Here is a 13,104-nt window from a genome sequence, read left to right as displayed (position 1 = left end):
CCTGTCCTGCCAGTGCCAAGGGTAGGACTAGTAACCTCATCTTTAAAAGCCAAATATAAAATAAGGAAAGGGAAAATCAAAGGCTCCCCAGTCTATCTCCTGAAACCAAACTGTCCTCAGCCCCACCTATGTCCAGCCCCTGACAGCCTGTTTGACCCCTGCCCGCCTGATTGACCCCTGCCCACCCCGACTCCTGCTCCCACTTCTCCAGATCCAGGCCAGGCTTTCCGTGGTGCTGGCACCGGGGACAGGCACGGCCCCGCCCTGCCCCTGGCATGGCCCCCACCCCATGGGTATGGCCCCGCCCCAACGGGGCAGTCCCGCCTCCAACTGAGACCGCCCCGCCGCCAGCTAAAAGCTCCGCCCCGACCGGGATAGTCCCGCCTCCAGTGCCTAGCCCCGCTCTGTCGGCCGCCCCACGCCGCCGAGGGCAGATAAGGGCTGCTGGGGCTTCATCGGTCCTGGGACTTGCTCCGGTGGCCGTGGCAGGCGGGAGTGCAGCCTCCGGGCCGGGCCCGGAAGGGGCGAGCGCTCCGGATCTGTGCGCGGCCGCTCGGCGTGTCCCGGGCTCGTTCGCGAGTCGGGACACCCCTGCACCTCCTGGTACCGTGCCTGCCGGTGGCACTGACCGAACCCCTCGCCGCTGGGGCGGGGATTGCGGCCGCAGGCGAGTAGATCGCGGCAGAGGTACCGCTGCCCTCGCTTCCTTCTCCCGCGGCGCCGGCAGCCGCCGTACTGGTATCAAAGCGAACAGCCATCCTAGCTAGCCGTGCTCCCGGTGCCCGCGGGTCCGGGGGCTGGCCCAGGGCCGTCCCCTCCAGGCGCGGGACGGGGACCTGACGTCCGTGCTACTTAGGCTGGGCACGCCTTGTCCCGCGGGAGTGGGACACTGCCGGAGCAGGGGAGAGTTATTTGTGCCAGCGGGCAAGGAGCGGAGGGCGGCCCCCGGCGCTGGTCTCACCGCCTTGTCACCGGGAATGGCAGTGCGGTTCGGGACCATGGCGGAGGGTGTGGGTATGCTGGGGTAGAAGCTCTCCGCGTGAGGAGAGCGTCCCGCCCAGCGGCCAGGTGGCATTGATAGCACCACAGTAACCGGGGGTGTCCCTGCTTCTCGCTGCCGTTCGGTTAGGGGATAGCATCGCAGCCCTGTACCACACCAGGCTGGTGAAACCCTGCTTCACTTTGGGGCATCACAGTTCTCGGCCTGGGCAGGCTTTGGGCTCTTACCTAAATAAAAAACAGTTTTGTCTTGCGTTGATGAATTGCATTGTCAGGGACTTTTGAAGTCCCTCATTGTTTTTGTGGTTTCTGTTAAAACTAAGTCTGCGGTGGCTGCTATTTTTCAGGGGAGAGATGTCAGATCAAAATGCAGGTGTGTTGTGGGGGAAATCTGATATCGTAAACTTTTTAGAAAAAGAGGAAAATCCAGCAAAATAAGGGGTACTTTGGTGCTTTATAGTCTGCTGTTTGCTATTGCTTCCCCACATAAGTTACTTGTGAAAACCTGAAACACTGAGTGTCCCTTCCCTGTGATTTCTCCTGATGTTTGGTCTTTATTAGCACAGCCCACCCTCCATCCTGCTTTTATTTACTTCCTTATCCATGCTTCATTACTGTAAATAGTTGGCATGGCAACAAAAGCAACATTTATTAATTTCTGCTCCCTTTGCAGCCAGTTCTCTGTTGTGATCAGTGATGTTGTATAAGAGATGGTAACCTCTGGCCACTGCTGTTTGGCTTATTGTGTCTTTTTTGGAGTTCTTTGGCAATGAATAATTTCTAACAGTTTGCAATGGAGCTTTTCCTCTTCAGCAACGTTAGAGACAGTTCTATGCCCCCTGTGTCTCTGCCCCCAGGGCATGGTCAATACATTGGAGATCTACTGTCCCACTACTGTGAAAGTTCTGTGAGGGTGTCAGCAGGCAAGAATCCAGCTGTTCATGAGAGCTGAACTCATCTCCTTTATTCCCTTCTCTTCTCGCTCCCTGTTCCACCTTTCACAGAATATCTGAAAAGTTTCATGTGGAGACCCAAGTTTCTGCTCTCCTGCACAATTTTGTAATTGAAGCACAATCTTGTTTTTTCCTCCTGAACTTGTAAATCATGTACCTTTAATGAGTATCCATCACTGGGAATGAGGCAGCTCTTGCCATGCAATGGCACAAGGTGGACAAAGTGTTCATTGTATGGTAGGCTCACTTTGAATTTAAATCAATATTATTATCTACACTTCAGAGATGGGGTAGCAGCGGGGGAAAGAACAATAATAAATGTTTTGCAACAAAGTTGAAAGGAGTACATGGCTCTCTGGGGGATCAACAGGAAAAAGGCAACTTGATTCAAGAGTCACTAGTAGGCACTTAATTTCACGATGCCTGTGAGTAACTCTTGAATCAAGTTGCCCTTTCCAAGTAAAACCTAATGGCACAGCTCATCTTGAAGGTGAGAAGACAGGTGGGGCTGGGACAGCAGTTCAGCAAAGCTCACCTGTGGAGGATGTCATATGCTCCCGACAGCTGCTCTGGGTGTCTACTGGAATAACTTTGCCTCTCTTCAGGAGGTCCAGCTCAACATGTTGCCTTCTCTCAGACACAGCTCACCAGGCTGAAAGTAGCACTGCAAAGCAGGGCAGTCAGTAGCATGGAGTGTTGCCAGGCAGAAATCACACCCTCTGCACATCATACATGTGCATTTCACATGATAGGACCATCATACAATTCTGTTTAGACAGAATTATAGTTGTCACTGCTCATATAAAAGCTCCAAGTCTTGTTCAGCTTGAGCACCTAGAAATAAAATTACATTGTCCAACAATACAGGTAATCTTATTGTTATCCCAAAAGTCTGTCTTCTCACCTCCCTGCAGGATTTGCTAAGTATTCATGGAGCTGCACAGATGGAAGAAACAGCTTACATGTGCAAGAAAGTGGTGCCAGGTGCAAATCTGAAACAGATTTTATTTTTAGTGATTTAATTAAACTGGTGCAATCTGTGTTTGAATTTTTCAATTGAGCTTACCTGAACTTTATCTTGAGATAAAGTGAACTAAGGGTGAGTCCAACCTTGAGTTGAGGTGAACTAAGGGGCAGTCTATGTCCACATGCAGATTTGTGCTAGCTTAAGTACATCTGTTTGTAGCCATGCCTATAGCTGATACACCTACTGTCACTTTGTCCTGTAGAGGAAACCTGAAATGAGAGTTGTGCCGTTGTGATGAAGTTAATATAGAATCTGATTTAATTAGTTAATTTCCATGTGAACTCAATACCATGTCTGGTAGTATTGGCTCCCTCATGTCTGTAGGTGTTGTACAGCACCTTTCACTAGGAAGACTTAAGTACAAGTTCTTTCACCAAACTCAGCACTGCAGGGTGCAGAGAGTGGAAGCAGATGCTTTTTGTTGTTCTTGTAGGCAACAAGTGCTGCCAGAGATACCTCCTGTTCCACTCCAGTAATCCAGCTCCTAGAGCACATACATGACTCCAGTAAGTGAATTCATGACTGAGTCTGTGTTTGCATTGGATAATCACACTGGAAAGTGGCCAGTTTATGAAAAAATACTCCCACATATGGATTTTTCTCAAGGAACAAGAACCATAACATAAAGCTGCAACTTCAGTAATGGGGTTACTCTCCCTAGAGTTTCCTTTCACTGTATCTCAGGGTTAAAAGTAAACCAGCTTTATTTAAAATGGTAGTATAGTCCATTACTGTACTTGAGCCAGGTGTGCCCTGGGCCAATCCAGGCCTCAACACATGCTCGGAAATTAGAAGCAAAAAAGGTGGAGATCCCAAACCAGGCATGTTCTTGAGCTTCATTTCTCTCCCCTTTCATTGCTTGGGGGCTGACCCCAGACTGGATGTAGCCCCTCTAGAGACTGCAGATCAGGAGATCGCTTCTTAGAAGGTTATTTCCAAAACTTTCCTTTTCCCCGATGTTGGAGGAAGTGATACCTTCCAGATATATACCTCAGTTTAAACAATCTTGAGATGCACCCCACTGTTTTGCAGTTACTTTCATTCCATTTTTGAGTTATTTCAGAATCATTCAGGCATGGCTAAGGCTTAAAAATAATCATTAATCAGAAGAAAGGATGCCTCAGTATGCAAAGTTTCCTAAACAAGCAGCACTGGTTGCTGGTGGATTATAGCACCACTCTGCCTCATGCCATTGAGCCCGGCAGACAAAGGAGTACAAAGGAGTTTGGGCCCATTTGTTTTTGACTTCTGAGTTCCCAGAAGTTACAAAACCAGAGGTTTTGCTTTATTTATTTTTTAAATTTATTTTTTTCCCCAGTGAAGCGGCTTCTGATTCTGAGGGCTCTTAACCTCCTTCCAATCGCTGGTCAGGTGTTGCAAGCTCAGTATTACTGGGGCATAACAAGCAGGGTCAAGCAAGCAGTTTATGACATGGCACCACGGGAGGCAAACATGGAGAAAATTACATTTGGAACGAGGCAAAGCTGAGGTCAGCAAATATTTTTCAATGTCAAAAATAAAAGCCAAAAGTTCTCATGGGTGGTTGCCCATTTTCTTCATCTTCCAGTAGTTCCTTTGTTTGGATTCAGATAAAAGTTATCCTCCATCTCCTTCTCTCATCTTGAAAATATCCAGGTTGTGAGGATGAGTGGGAAATGGGGACAGGGAGATGATTAGTCTAAATATGTAACCTTCACCTATAGTGGTCTAGTGCACTCAATGACCTTAGAGGTCTTTTCCAACCAAAACAATTCTATGATTCTATGAAAATCCCTGCCTGAGCCAGGGCTGGACTGAGGCAGGGTGGCTCTGGCTGGGTGACAGTCATAGCAAGGTCTCTGAAATGCTGTCATCCTCTCTCACAGCTGGGATATGGCCGTCCTTGTTCAGAGGGATATTAGTGGATTTCTAGGTGTCCCAGATGGCTGTGCTTGTTTATTTGCATTCTAGCAGAATTACAATGAACTATATCCTGCAAGATCTACAAAGAGTCCCCACCTATAATTAAACAGAAGTCTCAAATATTTAACCTAAGGAGCTGGTTTATCAGTTTATTACCAGGAAAAGGCCTTATCGATCTTAAGGAGAGGAGTCTGAGTCACATTTCTCTGATGGGTTGGTGTGTTTTTTGTTATGTTGTGGTTTTTTTTTTTTTCTGGCAATGCTGGCTGTAAAAAATAATGATTAGGACTGTGAAGCTCAGTCTTTTTTTTTACCCTAGGTGGTAACTGTAGGATGGTTCATTTAATTAAAAGTGGATAAAAGAAATGTATGTAATGCAAATTCCACTCATGCAGTTACTTGCTAGAAGGAGATGGGTAGAGTACAGTGTGGGTAGTTACTCCTGTGACAGATACATTACATTGGGTAGAAAAATACTTATGCATTGTTTTTTACAAAAGGAAACTGAAGCCTTAATAAAATCTTCTGTGATCTTGTGGGTCTCCTACCTTCTTCAGAAGCAGTGGTATTTCTGAGGCTGAGTGCAATTAGGCAGAGTTCACCAGCTTCTGGTGTGGTCAGTGGAACATTTCCTCAATTATGCATTCCCCACATGCACTGATTAGGGGAGTTTACTCAGGGTTTTTGGCTTAGCATTGTATTGTTCTTCTAAAATGTCTTCTACTAGCTGCTTTCAAGGGGCTGGGCTCCAGACCTTCTTGCTCTGATAAATTCCTGCAATTCCTATGTGCCTAAAAGTATCTCATGGCCATTCTTGATCAATGGATGTCCTTCACTGAAACTGCCCAGAGGGAGGAGGAGGAAAAGGATTTTAATAAACCAGCTGAGATTCCCGCTGTGCTGGATCTTACTGGAAATCATAATGTGAGACAATGACAGATACAGAGAGAAACCACCCAAGGCTGTGCTCACAATGAACTGAAGTGGTATTTTGTGTTCTGGGATGCACACAGGAGTAAGGAGCAATCACTGGGGTCAGAGCTGCTGACCTCCAGCCTGCCTCTTGGGGCCTGCCAGAGCTGCCCTTGGTAGCTGTTATAGGTAGGAATCAGCTGCTCATTGTTGTGTCCGAGGTGGGAAAGGCACTTTGCACATGTCATGTACACATTATGTACAGTCCTTGCTCAGTAAAGAAAAATCTGTATGAAGTCTGTGATTAGTTGAGCTTGAGTAATTCTGACATTTGGAGATAGGTGAGGCCAAACCAGCCTGGCATTGCCAGAATTTGGCCCTGACATTCACTGTGTGATGGTAACAGATGTGCTCATGCACTGACTGCTCTGGAAGACCAGAACTGCCTGCTTTGTTTGAAATTATCCTTTATCTTATCAGCTGTCTCTCACCTGAAGGACACTTCTATATGACTTAGTTGCTTAGGAGCTTTTTCAGCAGGAATAGTAGACCTCTTGTCTCTTTCACTAGGACAAATCAGATAAAATATCGTTGCAGACAGTGCAGCTGCTGTACTTTTAGTGGAATAGCTTTTCAGAAAACACTTCTGTTAAATACATTCTCTGTTCTCATAGCTCACAGATGCTCTTGGTCTGTGAAGGACTAGACAGCTACAAGTGGTGAGAAAGTGGTGCACCTTGGAGGAGCTCTTGTGATGCTGTGGAGCTTCACTTCGCAATGGTAACCAAAAGGCAGGTATTTTATGTATTTTTTTCATGACAGTGAGAGAGGAGATGAGAGTACAGAGAAAGAGTGTAGTGGTGTGATTGTGGCCGTAGGCACAGAACAGGCCTGGGTTGGGGGGTCTGCTGCTAAGCCACGATCCCTTTCAGCAGGACAGCCCTCAGCTGCCATAGGAGCACCTGAATTTTCCTATGGCTACACACTGAATGCACTCACTGTTATCCAGCATTTGATACTATAAGAGTGATGTTTATGGGCTTGTGCAATACTCTTTCTCCCTGTATTATTGCACCCTGAGCGTGCATCCATGTAAAAGGGAGCACTTATGTCAGTTGAGCTGCCTCAGGTCTAAGCAAGACTCACACATCTGACTCCGTTCTGCCATGGCAGCCCCATCAGCTTGTGGCTTCCCAGTGGAAGGAATCAGATGGAAGGAAGAATGGGGCTGGATCTTCCAGCATGAGACAGGGAGAGGCACAAAGCTTGTCATGGACTCAATACAGCTATGGCAGTTTGGGTACTAAGTCTTTCTTGTACTGTTAACTACAGCATGTGTTAGGACCACATCCATCATTCTTAATACAATGCTACTCTTAGTTTTGACCTGCCCTGCAAGAATTGTCTTGACTAAGAAGTGTATTGGGAAGTGTCCACACACTGTAAAACAAAAGGAACTTATTTCCTTACATTGTGATAGGATATGATAAAGAGGTATAGACAGAGGCAAGCAGCCTTTCCAGCTTGCTGCTATTTTCATCTGGCTATGAATAGCCTTGTGAGATCAGTATTATCTGTTCTGGGTTTTGTTGTGGTTTGGGTAGGGATAATCTCTTATCTTTATTACACAGACCTGTGTGCAGCTCCAGATCTCGAAGGGTGGTGTTGGTCTGGACAGTCCTACACTGACCTAGGTGATGAAATTGGTGTGGTGATGAAATACTGTCATCTTTTGTGGGCCCAGACTGCCAAATTGGCAGGTTAAAGTTCCTAAATCCATCCTCTTCCTTTGCATGCAAAGCAGTGTCTAGTCAATGAAATAGAAGCGTAGAATGGTTTGGGTTGGAAGGGACTTTAAAGATCATCTAGTTTCAACCCCACTGCCATGTTCAGGAACACCTTCCACTAGACCAAGTTGTTCAGAGCCCCATTCAAACTAGCTTTAAACACTGGCAGGGATGGGGCATCCATCTGCTTGCTCTGTGGGGTATATGTTAATCTGTGTGCATCCCAGCACTGAGGAAGGCATGCAGCATTGGGAAGAAGAGGTGCATGCTGAGAAATCAGAATGAAGACTGGAGTGCCCTGCATATGGAGTGCCCTGCATATGATCTATAGATAGTGTCTGTGGGCAGATGACAGCAAGAGCACTGAGCTGGTACTGTGCATCTGAGGAGTTTGTGCTTGGGTTACTTATGAGGAGCATTAACATTGTTCTGTTTTTAGCTGGGGCTGAGGTAAACTTCCCGTAAATAAAATGAAAATACAGCACAAAAAAGGCAGCAGCCCCTTCAGCATCTGCCTTTCCCACAGGGGCTCTATTTCATGTCTGCTAGGCTAAGCAAGCACTTAATTTTCACCTGATAATACTCTTTGAAAGAGAGTTACTTAAACCCAGCAAATGTCTCCCTAAACAACACCCTTCTCCACTGTAATAAAAAGAAAACACTTGGAGAGGATACCTTCATTCAGGCGGGAGGTCCATAACATACTTTCTTTCGTAAATAGCTGTGGCTGCTGCAGAAACCCTGCTTGGGATTAGTCAAACTATTTATTTTGGAAGGCTTTCCAGAACTGCACCTTCTTGAGCTTTTCCTTGCGGACTCAGCTGCATGCCTGTGACCTGTATGGTCAGCAAGCTCCCAGTGAGAGGAGGCAGGAGACTTGGCATAGGGATTTCAGTTGGTTTTGATCACGTGTGTGGGGACGTGCTGCAGAGAACCAACGAGTGAGGAAATGAGCTTTGCCCAGGTTACAGGCTGTCCGAATGCACCCTCGCTCACCGTGCCCCAGTGCAGCGTGCTCCCTGCAAGAGGATGTTGTGCTCTGCTCAGAAAGGTGGGTGTTTGTCTGCCCCTTTGCTTTCAGGGGTTGGATGCTGGGCTGGTGCTAGGGGAACGCATGTCACACCACCCCTCAGCACTTGACTGAAGGCAGAATGGGGCAGTTTTGGACAGATCACAAATTTCTATATCTTGGCTGGTGTAAACAGGATTCTCCCTAGATCCACCCTCAGCACCTGACCTTTCCCTGTCTTTCAAAATGTGGGATTGATTTCCCCCCTAAGTAGCACTACTCTTTGCTGGTGTACTGTCCAAGTATCTGACAATCACAGTATATTAGAGGTTGGAAGGGACCTCAATAGATCATTGCCTCCAACTCCCCTGCCAAAGCAAGGTCACTTAGGGTAGTCCCTAAGTCCCAGGAATGCATCCAAGGTGGGTTTTGAAAGTTTCCACAGAAGGAGAAGGTTCATTCCGTTTGTTACTATTCCTCTTAGATTTTCTGGAGGTGATCAGAGCTCTCCTCTTTCCAAGGGATTGGTAGAGCCATTAGCTGTGCCCCATGTGAAGGCTGACAGTGCCTGTTTTGCTCCTGTCTGCAAAACTGCAGCTGGGCACTGCTTACACCACCTCTCTTGGCACTGCAAAACCAGTCTCACAGGTGAAGATGCCAACTGGGAAGAGCCTTTTTGCACCTAAACACTGCTCAGCAGATCTGTAGTGAGCTAGGTGGGGGCAGAGAAGGGTGTGAGGAATCTTCAACGCTCTCTAGGTAACACCTGGAATGAGCAAACAAACTTACTTCCTCTAGAAGAGCAAGCCTGGCTGTGACACGGGTCTACAACATGGAGTGGGTGAATACAGAGGAATCCTTAATGGGTTTTCTGATACAATGCTTGGAGCTATCAAGCAAGTGGCAGGTCAGAACAAAATGGGCAGATACTTTTGCTTTTCAAGTGTAGTGAGGCTGAGAGGCTTTGAAGGTTATTACAAATGCTTAAAATAAATGTGCATTTGAAAAGTAATTAGAAAGATCTGTGATGTTTCTGTAATGCAGAGGCATTGCTCTTGTTTTGGGGGAGTCCCTGCCCTTTACCCTGCAGGAAGCTGGAGGGCAGGATGGCTCACTGTACTCTCTCTAGCCATGTGCTGTTATCCCTTGATGAAGATAATGTGTTACAGCGACCTGCAGTCTAGCTGTGCATGACCTTTCCTGTATTTTTTAACTGGACACTGCAAATCTATGGGGAGATGAGGTGTGCACATTCTAGCAGCACAGGCCTCACTTCTCCATCTGTGCTTGGGCTCTGGCTGCAACAAGCAGCACGAGCAGTGTAACACACCGTCATGGATCTTCTTTGGTGATTGGAACTTTCACTTCTACAGGAGGCAGCTACAAGAAATCAAAAGCTATTACAGTAAGAGGTGCAGCCAGTTATGCCACATGCTCCTGCTTGTCTCCACACCCCCTCCACACCCAGCATTTGTCAACACGTGTGAGGCATGTGAGCTGATTCCTTTGTGATAATCTCTTCCCCAGAAAAGCAGTTAAAGGGAAGAAAGTCCTTTGGACATCCAGTGTGCTTCTCTACTCACCTGTAACCATGATAATCCATTTTGCTCATCTGGTTGTCATCATGACATGTTTCATGAAAGGAGGTTTTGCTCCTGTTTGTCAGACCAGACCAAGGAGAGGTCTCTCACCAGCAGGAAGGAAGGAGAGCACAGCTTTCTTTTTGCTTGTCATGGTTTATCCAAACCCACTTTTACATCAGTGGGATAATAAAGATGCTTTCATTTTAGAGGCCTCTAGGTAAAACTTGCCCCAGCACTGCCTGATGACTTCTGTCATTGTCCTACAAATCTGAGCAGCCTTTGTGTCTCCTTTCCCTGCTGTTTGCAGAGGTTGCAAGGTGAGGGCTGGGCAGGACACACAGAAAATGGCCCCGTCTGTGTGAGGCCCATGGGGGCCTGGCTTTTGTAGGGATCTGTCGATGTGGGTGTTTGTGCTGCATCACCCCTGTGGTCTTCCAACTGTTTATTAACAAGGCCTGAGGAGAGAGGTTTATGTGCAGCCAAACAAAGCATAGCAAAGCTGTGTGGGGCTGCCTAAGGAGTGTAAGCATCAGCTGTAGGTCTAGGCAATGTGGGGGAGCAGGCACTGGTTTGGCACAGTACAGTGTGCCTGCCTGGTAACAGACTATATATGGCAGGTGATTTTTATCCTTAATCTATTGCACTTGCAGACCTAAGTAAACAAACATGCTCTCCCTTATCATGGTGTAGCCAAATGGTTCATTGTGGGGTGCTCCTGTTTCAAGTCTCTGCAGCATCTAAGACACCCATCAGTGGCTGCAGAAGGTCCAGTCTTTACAGACTCAGTCCCGTGGTATGTTTGGAGATCATTCCCAGCCTTGTTTACTCCCATGGGCCTGGGTCTGCAACTCTGCAGCTCCTGAGCCTGCCAGCAAAACCTCCAGGTGCAGCAGTCTTCTGGACCAGCTCACTTTCCCACGGCATGTGCATTTAGTGGTTTGATTTTTAACTATTTGAAACAAAAGAAGGAGTTGGCTGTTTGGTTTCTGTTAACCTTTTTCTTCTAATGTAACTGTTCCAGTAAGATAAAACACTCTCAGGAAAAGAAAAGGCCATTTACAAAGAAATAGCCATTATTCTTTTTCTACTTGACTACCATACTGATGAATAAATATGAGTCTTTGTTGAAAATGTTTTCTGAAGTACTTTCAGCCCACACATCATGGGTTTGTTAAAAATAAATAAAAGTTCTAGGGAAGCAAATACTGTGAAAACTCTGGTCCTATCTACTTTTTTAGAAAAATGAAACCTGTCCCAGAAATTTCTGTAAACGTATTTGTAGAAGTAGGACTGTGCCTGAGAGCCAGCCAGAGAGAGTAGATGGTTGGAACCAAATGTGGAAAAGCCATGCCAAGCTGAATGAAATATAAGTTTAAACAGTAGAGATTCATCAAGGGTTTTTATGACTGCTAGTGGTTCAACTATTTAGAGTGGTATCTGTAGTTTCTCGGATGATAAAGGGTATAATTGTAGCGTGACAGACACAGCCTCTGAGAAATATGAAATGTTGTTTCCTTCCCTCAAAAAGTTATTTTCAAGTAATTACAGAGGCTTTGTGCTGATATCCATTTATTTTATGAGCCGTTTTGTGTGGTGTTCCATGGTGTTCTTTGTAAGCATTAAGGTCAGGTGCCTATTCTTCCATCTAACGTGTTGTTAGACCATTATGAAAAAGGCAAATATTTGGCAATATGTCATTCATAAAATAATGTAAATCCATTAAATTATGTAAAATGTGCAAAGTTCAGCTGAAATACTTGTGCTTGACTTCAGATATGCCAGCTGAAGGAAGAGGTACACCATTTAGAGACAAATAAAAGTGACAAAAATGATGAAGACCCCAGCTCTGAGAAACCTGAAGGAGCTGGGGTTGGTTAGCATGGAGGTTGAAGCGTAAAGCCCTGTGAAGACAGTGGCAAAGGCAGTATCCCCGTGGTGGATGGGATGGGCTGATGTCTATCAGGAAGATCTGGGCGATAGGAAGAATTTGGTTGCTGCCAATTAGCTAAGCACTGAAACAGGTGGCTTGAGAGGGCTGCAGTTGCCATCCTCTAAAGGGCAGATTAGACGGAGAGTAGGGATGATACAGCCTTTGAATTTAAGGAATGGGCCAAGCGACCTTCAGATCATGTTTGCCATGAAAGCTGGGATTTATTCATTTTTAATGACCTGACTCGCAAGGCTGTGGCTTTGGAAGAAAAAACCAAGTATGATGAAACCCACAGTCACCTGATGGGCTTGGAAACAGTGGAAAAAACCCATCTGGTGAGCTAGAAGCTGCCTGCATGGACATGAGCAGATCTTCGGCTCCCTCAGAGGTGTGCCTTACTCTCCTCAAGCTAGGCAGGAGAGAGGAAAAGGAATAGAATAGCAAAGCAATGCTTGGTTTACTCTTCCTGCATGCCCTGCAGCCTCTAGCCATTTTCAGTGTCTGTTGAAACATTAAGTGATCTGCACCCATTACATTTGAATAGGAAATACCAGCTCAGCATAAAGCAGAGCACACACGTTAGAAAATGGGCAGCCTCTGGTATTTTACAGCATAACATGCAGCAGTAACACTTGCAGGTTGATGTTCTGTCATTTTCCAATTGCTTTACACAAGTTGGCTGCTTATCCTCAGTTTCCTTTAGGGCAGAAAGAAGTGAGGGAAAAGCAGGATAAAGGAAAAAAGCGAGTTTGCTCATTTATATGCATATTTTGCTGGTAGCACGCTGAGGCAACTGTTTGCCTGTTCGTAGGAAAACGGCTAAAATAAAACACTAGGTTGGTTAGGTTAATGCCATGTGAGGAGCTGTAGGATGGGGAGGGAAGTAGGGCAGCTTGTTTTGGAACTTGTGCTGAAGAACAAATAAAAACCCCCAATGTACACATTCGGTTGCCATATGTCGTGCTTATCTTGAAAGGCATCTCGGTGTTGTTTCTTTGCAGG

The sequence above is a fragment of the Indicator indicator genome, chromosome 17 (assembly GCF_027791375.1).
Source record: "Indicator indicator isolate 239-I01 chromosome 17, UM_Iind_1.1, whole genome shotgun sequence".
NCBI classification, from domain to species: domain Eukaryota; kingdom Metazoa; phylum Chordata; class Aves; order Piciformes; family Indicatoridae; genus Indicator; species Indicator indicator.
This window is presented reverse-complemented; position numbering follows the sequence as displayed.